Source organism: Saimiri boliviensis, chromosome 14 (assembly GCF_048565385.1).
Source record: "Saimiri boliviensis isolate mSaiBol1 chromosome 14, mSaiBol1.pri, whole genome shotgun sequence".
In the NCBI taxonomy this organism is placed as follows: domain Eukaryota; kingdom Metazoa; phylum Chordata; class Mammalia; order Primates; family Cebidae; genus Saimiri; species Saimiri boliviensis.
The window spans coordinates 80524952-80547138 of NC_133462.1; the positions used below are offsets into that span (position 1 = coordinate 80524952).

General features: G+C 40.5%; 1 protein-coding gene across 19 annotated transcripts in view; it reads left to right on the forward strand.

The window, feature by feature from the left end:
• The window catches only part of DISC1 (DISC1 scaffold protein), a 380547-nt gene that overhangs the window by 61190 nt on the left and 297170 nt on the right, over nt 1-22187 (forward strand). Inside the window, exons 4-5 of one of the 19 annotated variants that reach the window (XR_012513594.1) lie at nt 600-725; nt 6189-21689. The exons of 17 other annotated variants lie outside the window; for them this stretch is intronic. The gene's annotated coding sequence lies outside the window, so the exon portion shown is untranslated. Of the gene's footprint in view, nt 1-599; nt 726-6188; nt 21690-22187 lie in introns of those variants that run through there. One more of the 19 variants, XR_012513593.1, reaches the window with a different exon arrangement.

Here is a 22187-nt window from a genome sequence, read left to right on the forward strand (position 1 = left end):
TGTTTCAGTTATCCATTGCTGCATGCAGTAGGCTGCATGATACCTGCCCCTCCCCAAAGATAGACACATCCTCTTCATTGGAGCCTATAAATGTAACATATTTAGAAAAGGGACTCAGCAGATGTGATCAAATTAAAGATCTTGATGAGGACATCATCCCAGATTATCTGAGGCAGATCCTACATGACATCAGATCATGTCTGAGAGAGGCAGAGGGAGATTGGACCAACTGAAGGGGAGGTGGCTATGTGACCACAGAGGCAGAGATTGGAGTGGTAACTCTAAGCTAAGGAATACTGGCAGCCACTGGAAGCTGAGAGACAAGGACAGGATTTTTCCCAAGAACCTTGGGAGAGAGTACAGCCCTGTTAATACCTTGATTTTAGCTCAGTAAAACTGATTTCAGACTTCTGGCTTCTGAAACAGTGAGAGAATAATTTATGTGGTTTTAAGCCTGTAAGTTTGTGGTAATTAGTTACAGCAGCCACAGCCAACTTATATACAGCATAACCACCACAAAACTCAGTACTTGAAAGAGTGTCAAAGAGTTATGTTAGCAAAATAGTAGCGTTCACAGCTCCAAGTTTGTTTCCCCACAGAAACATCAAAAACAAACCGAAACCACTGGAACCAACATGGTCAGAACTCTGGAAAATAGGCAAAAGTTTACAGCAACCAAGCAAACACTGAAAAAAGAAAAAGAAGAAAAAGGCCACTTAAAAATGGTAGGAAACTTTGTCGTATTTTTATTTGCTCTTGTCCCAGCCTTTTCTCTAGCAAGACAGTTCTCTTGACATCATTCATTCCCAGTGTTGGACACTGGTCCCTGATTACAAAGGTAATAGAGAAGACCTTACTTATTGTGGATGTCTGTTCTAAACTGTCTGGGGGCTATCTTAAAAACTGACATAAGGTGTACATCTCCGTTTAACCTAACTTAGAACATAGGCTGGCAAAATGGCAGGCATTGCTTGCAAATGCTCAAAGTGAACTAACAAACTGCAAAAACCCGAGGCAACAGATTACTGGTTGAGGTGTATGAAAGACCACCTAAAGTTCAGGTGCAAAAAGCTAGGAGAGATTCTGTGGGAAATTAAGACATTCAAAAGCACCATGTATATAGGAAAATTTAGAAAGCCATGCATAGACTTGGAGCAAGATGCATGCTCAGAAAAGAGGACAGAAGACCCGAAGCTTTCACTTCAGACTGATCCTTGAGTTAGGTGCAAGGTTGAGTAAGGAGTTCCCCAGCACACAGCCAATCTGCAAAAGACTGGGAAAGGAAGTTTGGGGAAGTACCTACAAATGGACTATGATAGCCATCAAAAATAAAAAACAGCAAACCCTGGGGAAGGGTGAGAAGCTGGTATCCAGAGTTTACATTATAATATTTAAGTGCCCAATGTTTGACAAAATATCACAAGGCATACAAACAAACAGGAACACAGGGTCCATTCAAAGAGGCAAAATAAGTAGACAGAAACTATCCCTGAGAAAGCGCAGACATCAGATTGATTAGACAAATACTTTAAAAGGATTGTCTTAATCATGTCTAAAGAACTAAAAGAAAATATGGACAAAAAACTAAAGGAAACCAGACAGACAATTTATAAACCAAATGAGAATATAAATAAAGTGATAGATATTATAAAAAGAGTCAAGCCGAAATTCTGAAGCTGAAAACTGAAAACTGAAATGAATTTACTAGGAGGGTTTGACAGAAGATATAAGCAGGCAGAAGAAAGAATCAGTGGTCTGAAAGATACTACAATGGAAATTATTGAGTTTAAAGAGCAGAAAGCAAAAAGAATGAAGAGAAGTAAAGAGAACTGAAGGAAACTCTTAGGACATCATGAAGCAGATACACACACACACACACACACACACACACACACACACACACACAGAGTTTCATTTACGTATGTATGAGTTTCAAAAGGAGAAGAGAGAAAGGGCCAGAAAGAATATTTGAAGAAATAATGGCTGAACACTTTTTGAATTTGTTGAAAGATATTCATCCACAAATTCAAGAGCTCAGTGGATGATAAACTCAAAGAGATCCATATGGAAACACATTATAATTAAACTGTCAAAAGCCGAAGACATAAAGAAACTTGAAAGCAGCAAGAAAGAAACAATTTGCCACATACAAGGGATCCTCAATAAATTACAGCAATTTTCTCCTCAGTAATCATAGAGGCCAGAAAGCAATTGAATGACATGTTTAAACTGTGGAAAGAGGGGTCAAGGGAAGGGAGAGTATTTGGACATATACTGTTGCATGTGGGACCTAAAACGTAGATGATGGGTTGATAGGTGCAGCATACCACCATGGCACATGTATACCTATCTAACAAACCTGCATGTTCTGCACATGTATTCCCCACTTTGTGTTTTTGTTTGCTTTGTTGAAGATCAACTGCCTGTAAATATTTGGGTTTATTTGTGGTTTCTCTATTCTGTTCCATTGGTCTATGTGCCTATTTTTATGCCAGTACCATGCTGTTTTGGTGACTATGGCATTATTTTGAAATCAGGTAGTGTGATGCCTCCAAATTTGTTCTTTTTGCTTTAGTCTTTCTTTGACTGTCTGGGCTCTTTTTTGGTTCCATATGAATTTTAGAATTGCTTTCCCGAATTCTGTGAAAAATGATGGTGGTATTTTGATGGAGATTGTGTTGAATTTGTAGATTGCTTTGGGAAGTATGGTCATTTTACTGATTCTACCTATCCATGAGCATAGGATATGTTTCCATTTGTTTGTGTCATCTGTAATTTCTTTCAGCAGTGTTTTGTAGTTTTCCTTGTAGAGGTCTTGCGATTCCTTGGTTAGGCTAGATAAATTGGATAAAATCCTAGGAAGAAACAAATTATCTAAACTGACTTAAGAAAAAATAAAAAATCTTGAAATAAAGATATGGTGTGAATAATGATCTAAACTGACTCAAGAAGAAATAAAAAATCTTGAAACAAAGGGGTGGTGTGAATAATAAAAAATCTTCAATAAAGAGAATTTGACAATCAGGTGGCTTCACTGGTTAATTCTAGCAAGAATTTATGAATAATTTAAACTAATTTTTCTCAAATTCTTCTGAAATGTAGAAGAAGAGGGAACACTTCATAACTCATTATGAGGCCAACATTATCCTGGTATCAAAGCATATACAGACACTAGAAAGAAAATTACAGACTAGTAGTCCTAATGAATTCAATTGCAAAAAACCTAAACAAAATACCAGCAACTGAATCCAGCAGCACATGAAAAGGATTATACATCACAACTAAGTGGAATTTATGACCATGTAGAATTTATCCTAGGAATTCAAGGGTGCTCCAACATAAGAAAATTACATGACATTAATAGAATGAAGGAAACACACAGACACACACACACACACACACACACACACACACACACACTCATCTCAATTGATGCAGAAAAAGATATTTGACAAAATCCAACACCTTTTCATGATAAAACATCTGTTAAAACTAGGAATAGTAGGGGACTTCCTCAACATGATAAAAACATTTATGAAAATTGATAGCTAACATCAAACCTCCCCCCGAGATTAGGAGCAAGACGAGATGTCTGTTTTCACTGTTGTTATTCATCATTGTACTGCAAGTTATAGCCAGAGCAAAACAGATAAAAGACATCACAATGGAAAGGAACAAGTAAAATTATCTCTCCTTACAATTGACATTATCCTATACGTAGAAAATCTTAAAGAATCCACGAGAAAGCTGCTAGAGCTAATAAACAAATTCTATAAACTTTTAGATGTGAAAGTAAGTCATGTTTTTATCTACCTGCAGTGAACAATACAAAAAGGAAAATAAGAAATAATTTTATTTATAACAGCATTTAAAATGATAAAATACTTGGAAATAAATGTAACCAAAGAAGTGAAAGACTTTAGACAGATTTTACATTGAAACATGTAAATAGAGAGTTTACATTGAAAAATGTAAAATAGTCCAGATATATACCCACACATCTGCAGTCAATTGATTTTTGACAAGGGGTACCATATACATTCAATGGGAGAAAAATAGTCCTTTCAACAGATGGTGCCGGGGCAACTGGATTTTCACATTCGAATAATAAAGTTAGACTACTGTCTCACACCTTACACAAAGTTTAACTCCAAATGGTGCAATGAATATGAATAATAGTTTGGTGTTTCTTCAAAAAGCTAAACATAGAATTACCATATGATTCACCAGCTCTACTCGCAGTTGTATATGAAACAGAGACAGAGAAAGAGAGGCAGAGAGACAGAGGTGGGGGAGAGAGACAGAAAGAAGAGAGAGAAACAGAATGAGGAGAAAGAGAGAGAGGAGAGGAAGAAAAAGAGATAGGGAGAAAAACAAAGAGAAGAGAGAAAGGGATATAGTGATTGAGAGAGAGAGAAAGATATAGGGAGACAGAGACAGAGAGAAAGAGACAGAGAAGGAGAAGGAGTCTCACACACACACACACACACACACACACACACACACACACACAGAGTATGCTGGAGGAAGCTTCATCATCTTTTATGAATCCATCTTAAGAAATTATGTAGTTACTTCCACCACATGGATTCATTTGAAACAAGTCATCAAAGTTGTCCCGTCTTCAAAAGGAGAAGAATTAAGCCTTTTTGTTGTTGTTGTTGTTGTTGTTGGAAGAATGTCAAAGCACTGTGGTCATGTTTAAAAATGATCACACCACTTTATTTCATGTGGCAGTTGATGACTTTTATATTATCAACACCATGACTAGAGAAGAAAAACAGATTTCCCCTCTTGGATCCAGCATGAAAACCTTTAGGAAAGGATTGGATTAGGTGCTGACTCCTTGGACCAATGACTATAATCAAAGGGATGAGGTACTGTAATTAGCCAAGCCTGGTTAACCTGTCTGTCTCTGTGATGAGGTGGGTACATCTTTTAGGAGAAGATGGGGGAACTGGTGCAGTGCAGATAAAAATAGTAGCTAGTATGCTTAGTGCCTAGTGAAACATGCACACATGAAGCAATTAGGAATGATTGAGAGCAGCACATGAATTTAAAAATAAGGGATGTTAAAAATACATAAAGAAGATTAAAATGAAAACACTCCTTACAGAGTTCATTCATTTGGTCAATACAGTCATTTTGCTCCTAAAACCTGGTCTTACGTATTAGCTTGAAGTTGCTTCTTGCAACAGATTTTCCAGAGACTTTTGTCTGATCTTCACCGGGAAGCAAAGTAACCTTCGATTGTCTCTGACTGTGACTGTGTTTTGGGGAGCTTTATGTACTGGGCTCATAAAAATGTTCAACCTATCAATAGGTTATCATTTAAATATACTTTGGGACTGATTGGACTACACTTTCTCACTGAATTGACTGATTGATGAATTCAGTTGGCAGAATTAACTCTTCTATGTCTACACAAAGTGCCAGTTAGAAATAATCAACTCTTAATCAGCCTGGGATAGTCAGTACTAAAAACACCTTCATGAGCTGTGAAAATTTTAATGCATTTATTTACATATTTAGTTTTAAATTTTAATATATTGTGTTAGTTGAGGTATAATTTCCAAACAAACAGCCATGAAATGTTTAGTAACTGTCTCTGTACCTCTGGATGAGGACAGCTCAGCTGGGAGTGGAGGGGGACTGGGTGAGGAGACTAGAATGTCAGTGTGGCCACACAGCCCACTCTTGTTTTGTCTTCTGTCCTTGAGCACTTGTTTCTTCCCGGATAAACTAGGCATAATAATACCTATCCTGCTGCATGGGTGGAAGGTTAAATGTGATAATGATGTGTGTGAGATGCCTGCACAGTGCCTGAAGGTGTTAAAGAATTATTTGCTCCCTTTTCTTTTTCTACCCACCATTTACCCCCTACCCCTGGGTGCTACATGTTAGAAAACACTGTGTAAAGTGTGAATGCTTCTGAAAAATCTCTCTGCCAGCAGTTAGTGCCAATAGCATGCAGAAAATAAGATGGAATGATTTGGCTGCTTTTCTATTTGGCAATAAGAAGCTTATTTGCACATAGCCTGATTTCTTTCAATCTGCAAAAAAAAAAAAAATTGGAAATGAAGAAAAGCAATATATATTAAAACATGCAAATTATAATGAAGCGTTTAAAGCTTGACTACTCTTCACATCTTCCTATGGCAAACTAGCTTTTTTTTTTTTCTCTGCAGTCTAAATTTCATGACCTTGAATCTCTCATTTTCTGCCTGATGCTTTGTTGCATGACATTGGATGACATTGAGAAAATGAAATTGAAACCCTGCTTGGGCTTTGAAAGAACTGACAATCCTGCTTTTGAGAGTGGAAGGAAAAAAAAAAGGAAAGGGGACAGAGGAAAATGGGACATACATGGAATACTAAAGACTAGGCTGAAGAAAGAGAAATTGAAAGCTGTCTTCTGATTATTTTTCTGCGGGCCTTTGCTGTTTTGTGACCTTCACCCTCATGGGCAGAGAAGGCAAAGGTGTAATTCTCAGGTAACTAATCTTTCCATTTAAAATGGTCACTTACAAACATGGAGTCCATTTCCTCTGCATAATGGCAATGGGATGATGCCTGTCCTTCTTCTCGGAACTCCTTGCTCTGGGTGATGGACTGGACAGCTAATTTGTTTGTATAAACTGTCCGGGCACTTAATTAAATCTTGCATCCTGTCTAATAAAAAAATCAGCATCAAATCCACTACCAACACGTTCTTGATGGTAGAGAGGCACGCCAGAAGAAAATCTTGAGTGGCGGTTCCTTCCAGATTTAGCAAGCTCTGCAGCCTGTCTTTGGCTGTTCTCTCATCCTATTGCTTGGCCCAGCTCCTATTCCCAAGTCAATGAGGGCTTCAAAGCATGGTGTGAATGCATCAGCAGCTCTAGAGGCCCTGTCTTTGGGAGATGAATTGTGGCCCATTAAAAAAAAAGTTCTTTAGGGAAATGTGAGTAAGTTTCTTGCAAGTCTTGGAAATACAAACCTTTATGGTATATAAATATTTGAAGGTTTATCAGGGTCTTCATTTGGAGGAAGGCAGGCCCTTGGCAGGACCAAAGGGCATCTCATGATTGGGTTATAGGAGGAAGTATTCTTTTCTGCTTTGGTGCTGGTAGTTATAGGAGGAATTACCAGAAAGTTATAGGAGGAAGCATTCTTTTTGCTTTGGTGCTGGTAGTGGCAGCTGGGGGGTCTCTAGGCTGATTGTGAATGATCTGGAGTCTGGAGCCTTGCTACAGTTTGAACTGGTCAGAAAAGCCATGGCCCGGCTCCCTCTGCTGACTCTGTCTCACTGAGCCATAAGCGTGGGGTCCTGCATTGACCATTTCAGTCTTGCTTGTTGATGAGGAAAGGTAGATCAAGAGGGTCAAGGTGGCAAGGGCCATGTATTTAGAGTAGGGACTGATGGAGTTGTAAAATAAGCAGCAGTGAAGAAGAGAGATCACCCCAGCAAGCTTCTTATTGCCCAAAGTCTCCAAATCCCATTGAGGGAACACCATTCAAAAATTCTATGTGTTTCATGAACACGTTAGACAGTTCTATGACCTCCTTACTTTATTTGCCTGCTTGTCAGAGTGTGAGAATTGTTTTCATTGTCTGTTTATTTTTTGACAGCCAAATCTCTTCATTAATAAGAAAAAAGACTTGGATTCATGGCATAATTTTATTTTCCAATACTATTGTATAGAATGTCCAACCTAAGATCCCACCATCCCTCTAGAAGTTCCTGATCTTTGTTACATCTCAGCCCAGCTCCTCTTGCTATATCCTCTATTACAAGGAATGGCAAATCAAGCAAAAAAAGCCTGGGGGTTATTGTGGACTTTCAGCCCTCCCAGGACATGAGCCACTACACCTTTTTGATTTTATCTCCTAAGGATCTCTTCCTTCTGTACTTTGATCTCGTAAGTTTTGTCTGGACACACACACTTGTCTCTCAATGGGTCCTTGATTTCTATTTTCATCCCCTCCAAATCATTCTTCAGTCATCCTTCAGTCCCTCTGCAATCATCCTTCATGTTGTAAACAGGCTTCTTTCTAAAACTCAGTTATGATTGCTTTTCTACTTCATCTGTCCGCGTGACTAACGTCACTATCAGGACAAGTGTTGAATATGGCCTGCCATAGCCGGCTTCTTGCCCTGGTCCTTGCTTAGCTTTCTAACTTCAGTTCTTGCCATTCCTTCCCCACTTCAAGCAACTTTCTTGTTAGTCCCTCAGTAGCTTCCGAAGGTGTACTGCCTTGTCCTGTTTAGTAACTGCCTCACTTACTACCTCCTTCTCCTGCTAAGTTATCCAGACTTGGTTTCTTGTTGGTCATAGTGGCTCATGCTATATTCCTAGCTTTTTAGAAGGCTGAGGTGGGAGGACTTGAGGCCAGGAGTTCTACACCAGCCTGGGCAAATAGTGGAACCCCACGTCTACAAAAAATTAGCCACACATGGTTCTGTGCACCTGTAGTCCCAGCTATGTGGGAGGCTGAGGCTGGAGGATTGCTTAAGCCCAGGAGGTCGAGGCTGCAGTGAGCTATGATCACACCACCACACTTCAGCCTGGGTGAAAAGAGCAAGACCCTGTCTCCAAAAAACAAAAAAGATCTGGTTACAGTGCCCCTTTCTTTTGAGTGCTTGATATATTTCTCTAGCCTCGTACATGCTGAGTTTTAGTATAGCTCTTGGCTGTCCCCTTGGCCAAACTGTAAACTTCCTGGAGAAATAAAGAGACCCTTTCTCATTTTAACTTTTGTCCCCAGCACTTAGCGTAGTGCCTGGTGGAAGTAGCCTCTCAAGAGTGGTTGTTGGAAAAACAAGTGAATTCATCTTATTATCACTTATCATCTTATTATCACTGTTATGTTTTTAATAGCTGACAATTCTACTAGCAATGGAATCATAAAGTATTAGCACTTTTCAGGTCAATCTCATTAAAAACCTGACTGCAAAGTTTAATTCTGCCATTTGCTAGCTGTATAATCTTGGACAAATTACTCTTTCTAAGCTCGATTTTTCCTATCTATAAAATTGGATAATAGGGTTGTTTAGAGCATTAAATGAGATGGGACATGCTAAATATTTGGGTCATATATCATTCAGAGTGAATGTTTGTTAAATTATACTTGCCAGTAAAATATTTACATATTTTAGATCTGTTAGAGGTAGGTTTTTTAATCTCTTTGTGTTTTTTCATTCAAATTTATTTATGAACTGACTATTTTCTTAGGTAACCTTAGCACACCCAATTTGATGCCTTTTGAGAGTAGAGGGAAACCAGAAGGCTCACAGCAGAGGGACTTTCCATATGTCACAGTAGACAAACAAAGTTATTTTCCGTCACAGCCATGTATTGGGCGGAATGACCTTTAGTAGCGGATGACAGCGATGTAGCAGAAGGGACAGTTTTCCACTTGACCTTTATACAATGTGCCAACTTGTCTCACAACACAAAATAAGTTGCAATTGACAGGCCTGATAGTACACTAACCTGACAGGAGCTAGACACTGAAGCAGCCCCTGTTTGCTACAGAATGCAGCAACTTCCATATACCCAAGGGTGCCTTAGAGATGACTGCTCCCTAAGTCACGGCCAGAACATTTAGTGTAATTAGTTCCTCTGGGAGTTTATTGTGAATGAGATTTGCTCATAATGAATTTTCATTGCCAAGGACTTGGTTATTTGCACGTACCCCACTATAGTCTTTTGACTTTTCTTTGTTAGCTCTCTTCCTCTTCTCTTTGCCTTTACCACAGGATGTTTTCTTCTTTTCTCTTTTTAATCTTTTTTTTAAAGATAGGGTCTTGCCTTGTTGTTCAGGCTGGAGTACAGTGGCATGATCATAGCTCACAGCTGCCTCCAATTTCTGAGCTCAAGCGATCCTCCTGTCTCAGCCTCTCAAGTAGCTGGGATTACAGGCACATGCCACCACACTTGGCTAATTTTAAAAACTTTTTGCAAAGATGGGGTCTCACTATGTTGTGTAGGCTGGTCTTGAACGCCTGGCCCCAAGCAGTCCTACCACGTTGGCCTCTCAGAGTGCTGGGATTACAGGTATGAGCTACCACGCTCGACCTCTTCTCAGCTTGTCTAATGCTTCATTTTTGCTGTTCCCTAAACTCGACTTCCTTTTAGTTTTCTATCATTGGGTGATTTTTTTTTCCCTTGCGGCTTTTCTGAATGAGGGCTAAGATGTGAAGTTCACAAGTTTGTTCTTTCTCCCAGATAGACACAGGGCAGAAGTGGTTCTGAGCAGCAGGTAGGAAACATGTTGTGGTTTAGTTTCCAGGTTTGCTGGAGGAAACAGCTACCAGTCACCTCAGGTTGCATACCTAGTTCTGACACAGACTGCATTGATAGCCACAGTTAATTTATTTTACCTCTGCAGGAAGTCAGTGGAAGGGATACATTTTCATTTAGGGTGAACAGCAACTGTGAGTGCGGATCATGAAAACTGATAGTGGAAAATGGGCATGCCATTCTGGCACTTTCCCCAGTTTTTTCTCAGAGCCAGGTCTCTCCTGATGTGAGAAATGATGTCCTCATCTGCCAAATGAGGACAATAACATTAGCTCTCCCTACCTTGCAGGGCTGATGTGAGAAACAGGGGAAATACTACATATAAAAACTGTGCTGATTGAAAGGAACTATCTCAACATATTAACTAAGGCTGTCCTGGTTGGAGTATTATGGATAATGTTATCTGCCTTTTATTCTTTTCCACACTACAGATGGGAAAAAAAGTTTTTAGGAGAGAAAAAAATTAGAAGACAATATTTAAAAATATACTCTGGAAAGTTAGAATTCTAATAAAATCCTTAGTACCACAGTTAAGGATTTGGCTTCATGCTCTCGTAAGTAAATCTGGCTGAGATTAATATTTGATGCATATTTATGAAATCAGAAATTTCAAAACTGGATCAAAAGATGTAAATCTTTTATTTTTCTTAAAGACCTTATACAATGATATGTTCACTTGTATCATATGGCCTTGGGGAAGCAACAAAAACTTGGCAACTTGGGGTTGGTGATATTTACAGCTCTTCAACATTTTTGGATGCATGTATTCTCTTCAGAACACCAGAAGGCTGTGCTGTTCTGAGGAGCCTCAGAGGTGCCTTAGGGAGGCTGAAAGGGAGGCCCCATCTAGAGTACTTCGATTTCTATCTGTTATTAGCCCAGTAAGGTTTCATCTCAAAAAGGGCTCTGTTGCTAAAAAGAAAAAGCAAAACAAACAATGAAAAAAAATCATGAAGTAAACAAAAATACTTGAAAAGCACTGCCTTAATTTTAAAAAGGATTTCTCAGATATTTAGAAACTATTGTTGAGAGAAAGGAAGATATTCCTTCCAAATCCAGCCTTCTTTTTCATGTTTGATAGAAGCTTGACTTCTGAGTAAAAAAACACAGTATGCTAGAAGATGGATGAGGACAGCTCTGCCTGGACTGCTCTATGAAATAGATCTTTCTCCTTATCCACAATGGCACACGTGTCTCCAGCATAAACATCGCAGTGCTTCAAACACTGTTGGTCTCAGTCAAGGATGTTATTCTGTGTCCATTCCACTCAGAGCTATTCATTTTCTTTGTGCAGCTGGAACCAATTGCTTTGGATTCACCATGAAAGCCTCAACATCCTGAACCAAACTCCTATTAATGCGACTTCCCAAAGTTAAACAAAGCAAGACAAATAGATATCCACAAATTGTAGACCATGACTTCTTTAGACATCATGAAAAGAAAAAGAGGACCCGCGTGGAAGAATGTGCTCATTTACAATAAGAGTAGCGTCAGGTTTCCCTCCCTTTATAAATTATTTCAGGGTAGCAGCTGTTTGGATGCTGGCTATGGGCTTGAAAAGAATCAAGTGGGCACTTCTGCCCACTGTATCATTTCTCCCACGCATTTCCCAATCCCCTGTCATGGCATGAAAAACCGCTGTTGTCCTATGTTTGAACAATTAGATTTTTGTAGGGGGAAAAAAACCACCCCAAAAGCAAATGAAAAAATATGCTATAATTAATGTCAGTTACAGGAATTAAACTTCAGGGGCCTTTAGGACCATTAGGAAGGAATCATTCTGCCTTTGGTGGCAATATGTACTACAGTTGTCATTTAGTATCTGTGGGGTATTAATTCCAGGATGCCTGTGGATACCAAAATCCACCTGTACTCAAGTCTTGTTGTCAGTGGATATGAGAAGTCGGCCCTTGTATCTACAGGTTTCACATTTGGTGAATGCTGTATTTTTTGATCCATGTTTGATTAAGGATCTGGAAGCCACTGATACAGACTGTATTTATTGAAAAAAAGTCTGCCTACAAGGGGACTTGCATGTTAAAACCTGTGTTGTTCAAGGGTCAACTATAACTGCAGGTAGAACTTTGGGGCAGGAAGTCCCTGCAGGAAGACCTGTAAACTCAGGTCTGTAGAATGGTGACAATCTTCTCCCCTTGCTTCCAGAATTGTTGCTGTGAGACCATGTGCACTGGCCATGGACTTACTCTTTGTACAGAGCTTACTTCTGGTCCAGTTTAAGTGAGTGTTATTCTTTCTGTACAGTCTCGTGGTTACATCAAAGTTTAAATTTTCATATAGCGTGTCTGTCTGTCATATCAGACTCCTCTGGTGATCTGTCTGGAGCACACATTTTAAAATATTGGTCCTATTCTAACAGTCTGCTCTGGAGATTTTTATCTCATCAATGGGATTATTATACGTCAGCCACTGTTAATGTTATTCTCAAACTCAGCCTTCCGTTCATCTCTCCTTCCTTTTCCTGGCAGACAGACTTCTGCAGCCACATCTGCAGCCCAGTGCTGATGTCTGAACAATTAATTCCCTATAGGTCAGTGGTTTTCAGTTTGTGATGGTGACTCCAGGAAGGAAACACACCATGACCCTGTGTATACATAGAACAAAAATGCAGCCCAATCTGAAACTGTATTTATTCTAGTCTAGTTCATTAAAAGTGAATGTTGGTCTTCATCCTTTAAATGGATATTGTCACCTGCTAATGGATTGGTTCAGTATTTTGCACAATTGCTTTGACACTTCATTTGGCTTTGCGTGCTCAATTGGCACATCCTCTGTGGGGGAATGAGGGCGGGCTGTTTCCCTGGGCTGTCTCTTAGGATGCCCAGGGGTCCTGCCTGCCTGCTTGGGTCCTTAGGGACCTAGAAGTCCCGGTTTTTCATGAAACAAGGGGGCTCTAGGAGAGCCTTTTCCATAATCCTCACTCTACCACCCTGATTTCTTCCTGAGGACTTCCTACTATGTTTGAAGATGGCAGTGAAGTGGCCTGTGGGTTCTAGAATGCTGCGAACACTTAGCCCCAAATGCAATACCAGTTTACCCTTCTTGTAGACATCCCCAAACTTCAAGGTGATTATCTTGAAACCCTTAACCCAGGGGAGGGAAACAGCGTGCAATAACCCCCGTCCTGTAGGAGAGGGGAGGGAAAGAGTTGTCACAGTGCCTTGAGTCTAGCTCTTCCCCCAAAGATGGTCTCTCTTTTCTTCTTCCTTCCTGTCTTCATCTGTGTATAGACACAGGGGCAAAGTTTTCCTGGAATTCCTAATCTCAGCAGTCTTCAGTAAGAGACCTGGCTTCAGAGCCTGTCCTTAAACAGTGAGGTGCTCTGTATATTTTATTCTTAACTGTGGCCTGTCTCCACTCAAGTTTTGGCATTAATCTGAATAATTCCACCTCTCCCCAAGAAGGGAAGGTTCTCAATGGTTACCTTACATCCTCAAGTGTCACTGTCATTTGGTTAGGGTAGTTGTCAGGGTGGTTCTGAGGGCCAAGTATCTAGCATAGCTTTGTAGTTACAAATGGAAAGGCCAACTCCCATGTAACCAGGTACTGTTGGCTTTCTGCACAGGATTCGGTTCACATCCATTAGTGCTCTTTGTTGTCTCCGTCACTATAGGAGGGATTCCCCAGGACCTACAGGTTACTGTCTGTTTCCAGGATCAGTGAGTCACTCCCTTGTGGCCTGTTATGACTCTGTGTGACCACAGAGAGGGTTATGTTATGTGGAAGTGGGATTGGGGAGTCAGCCATCACTCTGCATCAACCACAGGGACGTCCCCAGTGATCAGGCTTCATGGGATGCCCAAGTCCCTCTTGATGCTCAGCTCCAGTGATTCTCATGTTCTGCACCCACAGAATACATCCTGGAATAATGGTGGTTAGGTGGGAAACTGGCAGGACTTGTTTTCTGTTCACAACCCTGCTGACCCAAACAGGATCTGGTCCAGACAGAGTAAAGTGAAGAAACTGGTGCAAACCAGCAGATGGTGACAAAAGCCATCCCTAGCTGCCTTCATTGCTCATTAGCATAAGACATCCCACCAGCCCCATAACAGTTTACAAATGCCATGGCGACAACCCGGAAGTTACTACCCTTTTCCCAGAAAGTTCTAAGTAACCCACCCCTCAATTTGCATTAGCCCACCCCTTAATTTGCATGTAATTGAAAGTGGGTATAAACACAGTTCCCCAGAGCCCATATATTGCTGACTCTGTGCACACTGCCTGTGAATTAGCTCTCTTCTGCAAGGAGCAGTACCCTTCATTAAAGATGATCACTGTCTAACACCACTCGTTCGCCCTTGAATTCTTTCCTAGGTGAAACCAAGAACCTTCCTGGGATAAGCCCATTTGGGGGCTTGCCTCTCCTCTGTTGTTGGTATTTTCTTGGTTTGCTGAGAAAAGTTCAGTTGGTGTTGCCTGAGCTGGCTGAAGGCACTACAGAATTGGGTCCATGTGCCCGAGAGGGTGACACTGGCTGGTCTCAGGGGTGGTGTCTTTGAGGGAATGAGACCGGTCCTATGAGTGCTGGAGAAACTGCACACTGAAGTGCTGTAGCCTAGCATTGTTAGGGAGTGGCAGGTAGGAGCAGGAAGCTGAAAGCAGGGCACGGACAAGAAGGAGCACATCCCCTTTTCTCTTCCAGCCTTGGAGTCTCTTTGGAGCTGGCAGCAAAGTCAGAAATGTGGTTGGTCTACAGAGGTCCAGCCCCAGCATTGCAAAACAGAAGATAAAAAGATACATTTGGAGGGGGGAGACAATAGCTTAATAACAGGCACAGCCCCAAAATAACATTTTGGTTTTCCATGTTATGAACCAAGTACGAGAGAACATGAAGTCATGAAGAAGATGGAAATCTACATATCAGCATTATTCCTGGTAACACTAACATAAAATGTGGCTTGGGTATATGGCAATAATGGGCTTCCTAATACCACACCCCAGAACAAGAATTGGCCATGCAGCTGTGGGCAGGAATGAGCTGCAGGCATCTTTTTTTTTTTTTGAGATGTGGCCTTGTAAACCTGAGTTCCTGGAGGAGCAGAGCAAATGAGTGCTGCCCAAGGTCACCTGGCCTTCACCAAGGAGGGAGAGAGGAAGCGCTGAGCTACACATGCTCAGTCTTAAGTCCCAGTTTACCAGTGGGGAAATTCACTCTATCTCCCTGGACAGATGAAAGTAGTGGAGTAACAGGGAAAAGCCCTCCTCATGGATACCTAAGGGTAGGGAAGAAGAGCTGTATTCCCTCCCTACATAAGGTCAAAGACAGTATTCACAAAAGCAGTTGATGCAACAGGGGCCAGTTCTTATAAATTGATAGTATAACTCCAAAATGGATTTGGGCAAAGGCAGTTTTATAGGTGGCCACATGATCTGGTTCCATGGTATGCCACTTAACTGCTCTGTCTTAATTCAGGAAGTGATTTTAGAATATTAGGAGTAGAGAGATGGATGGATTGCATCGTCTTTCTAGAAATATCATATCCATAATCACATCCCTGGACTCTCTCTTAGCCTGTGATTGAGAAATAGGGGTTAGCAGTGAGATTTTACCCACCCCTGCAAGAATCTGGTGTGTAATTATTCAGGATAACTATTCAGGATTACTCGTTAAGAGAGGGCTCTCAAGCTAATAGAATCAACCTTGTAGTAAGGCTGGCATAGTAATGCAGTTGGTACCTGGTAGTTAGCAATATTCTAATTCGTTTCTTAAAACACCTGCACATCCATGCTTGTATTCAGGTGTCTGCAAGATAATAAAATGGATGAAATCATAGCAAATGATTATCTGTGGAATACTCAGGAGCTCTCTGTCATCTCTTATGTTATAGCTTGTTTTCTTTTCCTTTTATTTTTCACAGATGCCTGTGCTTCTCACTGTCTTTTATGTTGCACCCCTATAATGGATTCTTATTTTCTGTTACTGATATTTTTGCTAGTGAGTGCATAAGATAGAATTTAGTATATCAACAAGTCCCGGTATTCCTCAGAGGGCTTTATGACTTCCAAGTGGTTCAGAACCACTGATTTCTGGGGACCTAAGGGAGGCTGTGCTGCATGTCCTACACGTGTGAATGGAGGACAGAGAGCGAGTTAGGAAAGGGGGCGGGATGGACATTATACATTTTGAAGAAGTAAGCACTGGGCAAGACTGACCATTAACTCCTCCTCTATTTGACAGTCCTCTAGGTGTTGGGATACACTGAATATAGACTTGAGTTTCAGAAAGATGTCCCTTGAGTAGAATTAAATCAGAATCAAGAAGCAACTAAATCCATGACAGCAATCTCTTGGAATCATTTTTGCTTTTGTAACAACTCTTCTACTTGTATTTTTTAAAACTCTTCACAGGGATTCTTTTAGAATCGTTTGGTTGCATGAGTTGGTCTAGTGTTATTTCTCATATGCGAGATGAGTAAATTGGCTCTTAGAGGGGTTACGTAGGGCCTGGTGTGTAGGTGGCTCACACCTTGTAATCCCAGTGCTTTGGGAGACTGAGGTGGGAGGATCGCTTGAGCCTGGGAATGCAGGGCTGCAGTGAGCTATGATTGCAACACCACACTCCAGCCTGGGTGACAGAGTGACTCTGTCACAAAAAAAGTGGGGGTAAGGTCATGGTAAAAAAAAAAAAAACCCTAAAATTACATTACAAGATTGTTTAGAATGAATCTAAAACTAAAATCTGGGTCTCCTGACCCTTAAGCAGATAATCATTTATTTTTATATTTTTATTTTTTAACCTTATGCTGAGTGTATGATACAATAAATCATTTTTAAAGCTTGATTTTCTTCATATACTAGAGGATTTCATACAAAGATGGGAATCATGATGCATCCCTTTATAGTGTTTACTTGATCATTTTATACATCTTTTGAGGTTTATCTTTAGGATCACGTTTTGTGCAATCTATGATGTTTATCTTCAAGATGCTAGCTTAAAGGATGATAAAGCCAAGATTTTGTTTTTTGACAGTGCCTAAAGAGAATGTTTCTTGTTAAAGTGAGACTGTCTCCTCACTCATTTTAGAAAGCGTAAGTGCCTTTTACAGCTCACAGTTCAGTAGGTACTGGGGAGGCAGCCACCAACAAGGCACAATCGCCTGCCGTCTTCAAGGCTTCTGGCATGGTCCTCACGCTCCTGGACAGCACCTACCAGGAGTTCCCATGTGGGTCCGGGAGTTAGACTTTAATGCCTAGTAAGAGTCATTGAGCTGCCAACTCCTCTTATTTTTGAAGCTCATGGGTCTTGGAGCTCTCTCCTTGGAGTAATATACTTAACCAGTGAAGAGCCAAGGGTGTGACTGCTTGACATATGCAACCACATGGTGAACTTTGTTGTTTCTACCAAAGACCTGAGGTCTGTCTTCCATCTGCATTCTGTTACAATTGCATTTTTGCTCTGGAAAACATTCCCATTTAACTAAGTTTGATTTCTGAAATCTGCATGGCATCTGAGGAGTTTGAGAAGGTACTTCAAAATATGTCCTGCAGAGCCTTCTGCAGTGTATCTTTTGGCTTCTCCTTAGTATTTATAGAGGCATGCTTGAGTCCAGTACATATGCAGGTTCACAGCGTGCTAGAAGCATTGCTCTGTATTAGTTATTCTTATCATTGACTGCTGTTTTGTGATTTCTGTCTATTAACATTGCCTTTGAATTGAAGGTCACTGTTTTATTTGTATTGCTGTTCTTCAGCCAAAAGAAAATAGCTTAATTCTTCTTTGTTCCAAGAAACTAATATTCTAGCATGCTTTATGCCTTCTGATTGTATTTCATCCCAATTGGAATAACTCAGCCTAGTGGAAACATTTTATTTAATCTTCTAGGCTTATTTATTTATTTTTTTGACTAGCTGTTGTATTTTGATACCTTTACGTCACTCAAAGAATTTAAGCTGTTCCTGCTGCCATGTCACTAGCCAGAGACCAATTTTGTTCAACCCTCTTGGCTTTGGGCCTAACACTGGTGTGTTCCATTTGTCCATTCCAGAAAGGGATATACACATCAATGTGGTTTGCATTATATTTTAAAAAATAATGATGATGGTGGTTGCTCAATAGTGCTCCCCTGATACTCTGAATTCCATTAGAGATGAATGTGCTGAAAAATATTCTACAAAAAACCAATTATGTCTTAAAAGATTACAGGCTGCAGCGATTACTGTTAAAGGGGGGAGAGAGCCTATGGTTTTTGAGCACTGACAAGCAGATACGTCTAGCTAATTTTTTTGTGAAAACACCAGCAGAGCAAATTACTCGTGAAAAATCTATTCATAGGAACGAATTAAATGCCATGTCCAGTTTAATAGTGAACACCGACTGCAACAAAAAACCAATAGGGAGAAATAATGAATGGCATTTGAATTCACTCATTTGTATGTTTCCAAAAATAGCCTTAGTGCCAATAGTGTTTGCAGTGTCCAAGAGGTACACCAATCTATTAAATGGTCCAAAACCCTTCGTAGACATGGAGAAGGATAAAGAAGCCCATGAAGGAGGAACTAAAAAAGTGACCATTTGGATTTTATTTTTTTCCCCACATCCCTGCAGCCAGTCACATTGACCTTTTTTCTTATTTTTTATTTATAAATTTTAGATTCAGGGGGTCCGTGTCGTGCAGGTTTGTTATAAGGGTATATTGTGTGATGCTGAGGTTTGGGCTTCTATTGATCCCGTCACTCAAATAGTTAGTGAACATAGCACCCAATAAAAGTTTTTCAACAGTGCAATTTCTACAGAGTTACTGTTAATATGGAATTGGCCCAAGAACCACTGGCTGAATGTGTAAGTTGGATGATTGTCTGCCAGAAATTTCCCATGGCCTTGTTGGTAGGTGGGGGTAGGATTTGATAGTATGCTATAGAGAATTCTTCTTTTGATTTCTCTCTTAGTTAGACTATACCTAATAAACTTCAGTATCCAATACACAAAATTGGTCATTTATCAGCTGTGCACCTAGATTGCTAAGTGAGTTGGTCCTAGCCTAAGCAATTAACTTATTTTGGTGATGACTGAACATATGTCTAAATTCAATTAAAATGAAGAATATGGCATAAAAATTTTTTTCAGTGTAGGAGAGCCTGCCATTACATTTAAAATAAGAGTTTCTTTTTCAGAGTTTACATATTTTTAAATGCCAAAAAAAAAAAAAAATCACAGTTTTGTGTGTAGGTCTGACCTATCACATTTCCCTGTATAACCCAAAATGGAAAAATGGAGGTTCTGGGTTCCAGGCTTGGGTTCGTGAATCCCACTCTAATATTTTAAGGTTAAGAAGGGACCTTGAAAGGATATTCTGTTGTAGCCCTGTTTTTAGGCAGTATTGATGCAAGGAAGGCAAGCCCGTGAGGGTTCTTGGCTTTACCCAGGAAAGAATTGAAGGGCAAGACGGTGGTAGAAGAAAACAACTTTGTCGAAGGAAGTGTTATAGCTCTGTGACTGCTTCTGCAGCTCAAAGGCAGTTCTGCAGTAATATTTATATCCACTTTTAATTACTTGCAAATTAATGTGTAGTTCATGCAAAAATTTCTAGGAAGAGGGTGGTAACTTCTGCATTGTTGGATCGTTGCCACGGAAAGGGGCAGAAACTCTCAGTTGTTGCCATGGCAATGGTAAACTGACATGGTACGATGGGCCTGTCTTTGAAAAGGTGCTTCCATTACCTCCCCGTTTTAACTAGTCCTCAATTAGGCCTGATGTCCGAGCCCCACCTCTTACCTCTGTATCACTCTTAATACTTCGTTGTATTTTTATTAATATATCAAGGTTATGTTAATTTTGTGCACTGAAAGAGCTGTGAATTTTACAATATTTCCAAATTAACTGGGAAGTGCCACCAAGACATCTAGTCTATTCTATTTTTTCCGAAAGCTGCTTTCTTGGCACATATTCTATTTGGGCATAATTTTAGCAAGTTGGCTTATAAAGGGTCTTTAAACGGAATATTTCTTCCCCTGCCTCACACCCATGGCAATGGCTCTCCCTGACAGTATGCAAACACTGAGCCAAGCACTCTGCTCTCAACAGTTACAATGAAGTCACAAGGTAGATCTAGTTTCACTGTCCCTTTTACTATTAAAGAGACTGAGTTTTAGAAAGGTTCTGACTTGTTCAAGATTATGCAGCTAGCAAAGAGTAAAGTTAGGGCTTAGCCTGAGACTGCTTCTTCAGAACTCATGCTCTTAAATTATGACCCTATAATATGAATATCTTGGACCCCTGCTCAGCCATAAAGTCCTCTCTTGCCCTCCACTGTCATGAGGACTATCCAAGGTTGTATTGACTTGAAGGCTACATGACAAAAGGTGGGATGCATACTTTACAGTTGAATTTGATAGCACAACAAGGCTTGGCACATAATGATAACTAGCCATCTGTGTGTTTGGGACTATGGAAATACATCACATCATAAATTTTTTCACAACCTTGTATCTAGTGTATTGATCAGAAAGATCACCAAGATGAGAAGTACCCCAGCAGGAATTCAGACCCAACTCTCTTTGACTTCATAAGTTATGCAAATCAATCCCAGGCAGAATCCAACTTAGAAATGCCTGAAGATACCAGTTGGAAATTATCTTTCATTTCTGAAACTAGGAATTTAAAAAATTATTTAAACAATGCATAATCATTATAAAAATATGTAGGCATTCAGATATACAGTATAAATAAAAGGAAAATATCCTTTGTAGAGATCCTTTGTAAAGATGGCCACCATTAATATTTTGATGTGTGTCCTTTTTGATGTTTTTCATTGTGTGGCTGAGTGGCATTTTGTCTTCTGCTATTTCCATTGGGTTCTTTGTATTATAGCTACTTGGATATGATGTAAGGAATGTTCCTCTTTCTCCAGTAAGTGCTTTCAATGCACATATCTTAATAAACAGGTAGGAAGTTGGATAGTTTGCTCTTTCTACTAATAAGTAGAGGTTATAGCCATGATAGTAGTATTGTGACAGTGCTGATAGTGATTGGACTGCTAGTGGAGGTGATAGATAATAGCAGTAGTTGTGGTGCTGATGATAGTACAGATGAGAGTGGAGGTGGTGGTGTAAGTAATGGAACAGTGGCAGTGGAGGTGATGGTAGAAGTGGTGGTAATAGTGATAGGAGTGGTGGTGGTGACTATAGGAGTGGTGGTTGTGACTGTAGGAGTGATGTTGGTTGTAGCAGTGTTGTTGGTGATGGTGGTAGTGGTAGGAGTGGTGGTAGTCATTGTGGTAGGAATGGTGGTGGTAATGGTAGAAGCAGTGGTAGTGGTTATAGGAGTGGTGTTGGTGATGGTAGGAGTGGTGGTGGTTGTAGCAGAGTTTATTGGTGATAGTGGTAGTGGTAGGAGTGGTGGTGATGATAGAGGTGGTGGTGATGGTGGGAATGGTGGTGCTTGTAGTAGGGGTGTTGGTAGTGGTAGTGAGTGGTGGTGGTGATGGTAGGAGTGTTGTTGGTGATGCTACGTAGGAGTGGTGGTGATGGTAGAAGTGTTGGTGATGGTATGAGTGGTGGTGATGGTAGAAGTGTTGGTGATGGTAGGAGTGGTGGTGATGGTAGGAGTGTTGGTGATGGTAGGAGTGGTGGTGATGGTAGAAGTGTTGGTGATGGTAGGAGTGTTGGTGATGGTAGAAGTGTTGGTGATGGTAGGAGTGGTGGTGATAGTAGGAGTGCTGTTGGTGATGGTGGGAATGGTAGTGATTGTAGTAGGAGTGTTGGTCATGGTAGTGAGTGGTGGTGGTGATTGTAGGAGTAGTGGTGACTGTGGAAGTGGTGGTGGTGGTGGTTGTAGGAGTGATGGTGATAGTGGTGATTGTAGAAGTGGTGGTAGTTGTGGCAGTGCTGGTGATGGTGGGAGTCATGGTGGTTAGTGGTAGTGGTGAGAGAAGTCATAGTGATGGT